Source organism: Dendrobates tinctorius, unplaced genomic scaffold, assembly GCF_039654945.1.
Source record: "Dendrobates tinctorius isolate UK_male_01 unplaced genomic scaffold, ASM3965494v1 ptg000127l, whole genome shotgun sequence".
Lineage (NCBI taxonomy): Eukaryota > Metazoa > Chordata > Amphibia > Anura > Dendrobatidae > Dendrobates > Dendrobates tinctorius.
In genome coordinates this window covers 23,013,353-23,018,292 of record NW_027361795.1, presented here as the reverse complement: position 1 = coordinate 23,018,292, position 4,940 = coordinate 23,013,353, and positions in this window count along the sequence as shown.

Genomic DNA, 4,940 nt, shown 5'->3' with positions numbered 1-4,940 from the left:
AATGTTGAAATGTCGAAATGTCGAATGTCGAAATGTCGAATGTCGAAATGTCGAATGTGAATGTCGAATTTCAAATGTGAATGTCAAATGTCGAAATTTCAAAATGTCGAATGTTGAAATGTCGAAATGTCAAATGTCGAAATGTCGAATGTCGAATGACGAATTTCAAATGTCGAAATGTCGAATGTCGAATTGTCGAAATTTCGAAATATCGAATGTTGAAATATCGAAATGTCGAATGTCGAATGTAAATGTCGAATGGTGAATGTCGAATGTGAATGTCGAATGTCGAATGTGAATGTCGAATGTCGAATGTGAATGTTGAATGTCGAAATGTCGAATGTCAAAATGTCGAAATGGCGAATGGCGAATTGTCGAAATGTCGAATGGTGAATGTCGAATATCGAAAGTGAATGTTGAATGTCGAATGTGAATGTCGAATGTGAATGTCGAATGTCAAATGTTGAAATGTCGAATGTCGAATGTGAATATCGAATGTCGAATGGTGAATGTCGAAATGCCGAATGTCGAAATGTCAAAAGTCGAAATGTCGAATGTCGAATGTGAATGTCAAATGTGAATGTCGAATGTCGAATGTCGAAATGTCGAATGTGAATGTCGAATGTGAATGTCGAATGTCGAAATGTCGAATGTCTCATGTCAAAATGTCTCTTGTCGAATGTCGAAAGTCGAAATGTCGAATGTCGAATGTGAATGTGGAATGACGAATGTCGAAATGTCGAATGTCGAAATGTCGAATGTCGAATGTCGAAATGTCGAATGTCGCATGTCGAAATATCGAAATGTCGAATGTCGAAATGTCGTATGTCGAATGTGAATGTCGAATGTCGAATGTCGAAATGTCGAATGTCGAAATGTCGAATGTCGAATGTGAATGTCGAATGTCGATTGTCGAAATGTCGAATGTCGAAATGTCGAATGTCGAAATGTCGAATGTAGAATGTGAATGTCGAATGTTAAATGTCGAAATGTCGAATGTCGAATGTGAATGTCGAATGTCGAATGTGATTGTCGCATGTCGAATGTCGAAATGTCGAATGCCGAAATGTCGAAATGTCGAATGTGAATGTCGAATGTCGAATGGTGAATGTCTAATGTCGAATGTGAATATCGAATGTCGAATGGTGAATGTCGAATGTCGAATGTCGAATGTGAATGTCCAAATGTCGAATGTCGATTGTGAATGTCGAATGGTGAATGTCGAATGTCGAATGTCGAAATGTCAAAATGTCGAATGTCGAAATGTCGAATGTCGAATGTGAATGTCGAATGTCGAAATGTCGAATGTCGAATGTGAATGTCAAATGCTGAAATTTCAAAATGTCGAATGTCAAAATGTCGAATGTGAATGTCGAATGTGAATGTCGAATGTCGAATGTCGAAAAGTCGAATGTCGCATGTCGAAATGTCGAAATGTCGAATGTCGCATGTCGAAATGTCGAATGCCGAATGTGAATGTCGAATGGTGAATGTCAAATGTCGAATGGTGAATGTCAAATGTCGGAATGTCAAATGTGAATGTCGAATGTCAAAATGTCGAAATGTCGAATGTCGAATGTGAATGTCGAATGTCGAAATGTCGAATGTCGAATGTCGAAATGTCAAATGTCGAATGTGAATGTCGAATGGTGAATGTCGAATGTCGAATGGTGAAAGTCGAATGTCGGAATGTCGAATGGTGAATGTCGAATGTGAATGTCGAATGTCGAAATGTCGAATGTGAATGACGAATGTGAATGTCGAAATGTCGAAATGTCGAATGTGAATGTCGAATGTCGAATGTCGAAATGTCGAATGTGAATGTCGAATGTGAAAGTCGAATGTTGAAATGTCGAATGTCGAATGGTGAATGTCGAATGTCAAATGTGAATGTCGAATATCGAATGGTGAATGTCGAATGTCGAATGTGAATGTCCAATGGTGAATGTCGAATGTGGAATGGTGAATGTCGAAATGTCGAAATGTCGAATTGTCAAAATGTCGAATGTCGAAATGTCGAAATGTCGAAATGTCGAATGTCGAATGTGATTGTCGAATGTCGAAAGGTGAATGTCAAATGTCGAATGTGAATGACGAAATTTCAAAATGTCGAATGTTGAAATGTCGAAATGTCGAATGTCGAAATGTCGAATGTCGAAATGTCGACTGTCGAATGTGAATGTCGAATTTCGAATGTGAATGACAAATGTCGAAATTTCAAAATGTCGAATGTTGAAATGTCGAAATGTCAAATGTTGAAATGTCGAATGTCGAATGACGAATTTCAAATGTCGAAATGTCGAATGTCGAAATGTCGAAATTTCGAAATATCAAATGTTGAAATATCGAAATGTCGAATGTCGAATGTAAATGTCGAATGGTGAATGTCGAATGTGAATGTCGAATGTCGAATGTGAATGTAGAATGTCGAATGTCAATGTTGAATGTCGAAATGTCGAATGTCGAATGGTGAATGTCGAATATCGAATGTGAATGTTGAATGGTGAATGTCGAATGTCGAATGTAAATGTCAAATGGTGAATGTCGAAATGTCGAATATCGAATGTGAATGTTGAATGTCGAAATGTGAATGTCAAATGTGAATGTCAAATGTCGAATGTTGAAATGTCGAATGTCGTATGTGAATGTCGAATGTCGAAATGTCGAAATGTTTAATGTCAAATGTCGAATGTGAATGTCGAATGGTGAATGTCGAATGCGAATGTCGAATGGTGAATGTCGAATGTCGAAATGTCGAAATGTCGAATGTCGAAATGTCGAATGTCGAAATGTCGATTGTCGAAATGTCGAATGTCGAAAGTGAATGTTGAATGTCGAATGTGAATGTCGAATGTGAATGTCGAATGTCGAATGTTGAAATGTCGAATGTCGAATGTGAATATCGAATGTCGAATGGTGAATGTCGAAATGCCGAATGTCGAAATGTCAAAAGTCGAAATGTCGAATGTCGAATGTGAATGTCAAATGTGAATGTCGAATGTCGAAATGTCGAATGTCGCATGTCGAAATGTCGAATGTCGAAATGTCAAATGTTGAAATGTCGAATGTGAATGTCGAATGTCGAATGTCGAAAAGTCGAATGTCAAAATGTCGAATGTCGAATGTCGAATGGTGAATGTCGAATTTGAATGTCGAAATGGCGAATGTCGAAATGTCAAATATGAATGTCGAATGTGAATGTCCAATGTCGAAATGTCGAATGTGAATGTCGAATGTGAATGTCGAATGTCGAAATGTCGAATGTCTCATGTCTCATGTCGAAGTGTCGAATGTCGAAATGTCGAATGTCGAATGTGAATGTCGAATGTCGAATGTCGAAATGTCGAATGTCGAAATGTCGAATGTCGAAATGTCGAATGTCGCATGTCGAAATGTCGAAATGTCGAATGTCGAAATGTCGACTGTGAATGTCGAATGTCGAATGTCGAAATGTCGAATGTCGAAATGTCAAAATGTCGAATGTAAATGACGAATGTCGAATGTCAAAATGTCGAACGTCGAATGTGAATGTCGAATGTCGAAATGTCGAATGTCGAATGTGAATTTCGAATGTTGAAATGTCGAATGTGAATGTCGAATGTCGAAAGGTGAATGTCGAAATGTCGAATGTCGCATGTCGAAATGTCGAATGCCGAATGTGAATGTCGAATGGTGAATGTCAAATGTCGAATGGTGAATGTCAAATGTCGGAATGTCAAATGTGAATGTCGAATGTCAAAATGTCGAATGTCGAATGTGAATGTCGAATGTCGAAATGTCGAATGTCGAATGTCGAAATGTCAAATGTCGAATGTGAATGTCGAATGGTGAATGTCGAATGTCGAATGGTGAAAGTCGAATGTCGGAATGTCGAATGGTGAATGTCGAATGTGAATGTCGAATGTCGAAATGTCGAATGTGAATGACGAATGTGAATGTCGAAATGTCGAAATGTCGAATGTGAATGTCGAATGTCGAATGTCGAAATGTCGAATGTGAATGTCGAATGTGAAAGTCGAATGTTGAAATGTCGAATGTCGAATGGTGAATGTCGAATGTCAAATGTGAATGTCGAATATCGAATGGTGAATGTCGAATGTCGAATGTGAATGTCCAATGGTGAATGTCGAATGTGGAATGGTGAATGTCGAAATGTCGAAATGTCGAATTGTCAAAATGTCGAATGTCGAAATGTCGAAATGTCGAAATGTCGAATGTCGAATGTGATTGTCGAATGTCGAAAGGTGAATGTCAAATGTCGAATGTGAATGACGAAATTTCAAAATGTCGAATGTTGAAATGTCGAAATGTCGAATGTCGAAATGTCGAATGTCGAAATGTCGACTGTCGAATGTGAATGTCGAATTTCGAATGTGAATGACAAATGTCGAAATTTCAAAATGTCGAATGTTGAAATGTCGAAATGTCAAATGTTGAAATGTCGAATGTCGAATGACGAATTTCAAATGTCGAAATGTCGAATGTCGAAATGTCGAAATTTCGAAATATCAAATGTTGAAATATCGAAATGTCGAATGTCGAATGTAAATGTCGAATGGTGAATGTCGAATGTGAATGTCGAATGTCGAATGTGAATGTAGAATGTCGAATGTCAATGTTGAATGTCGAAATGTCGAATGTCGAATGGTGAATGTCGAATATCGAATGTGAATGTTGAATGGTGAATGTCGAATGTCGAATGTAAATGTCAAATGGTGAATGTCGAAATGTCGAATATCGAATGTGAATGTTGAATGTCGAAATGTGAATGTCAAATGTGAATGTCAAATGTCGAATGTTGAAATGTCGAATGTCGTATGTGAATGTCGAATGTCGAAATGTCGAAATGTTTAATGTCAAATGTCGAATGTGAATGTCGAATGGTGAATGTCGAATGTGAATGTCGAATGGTGAATGTCGAATGTCGAAATGTCGAAATG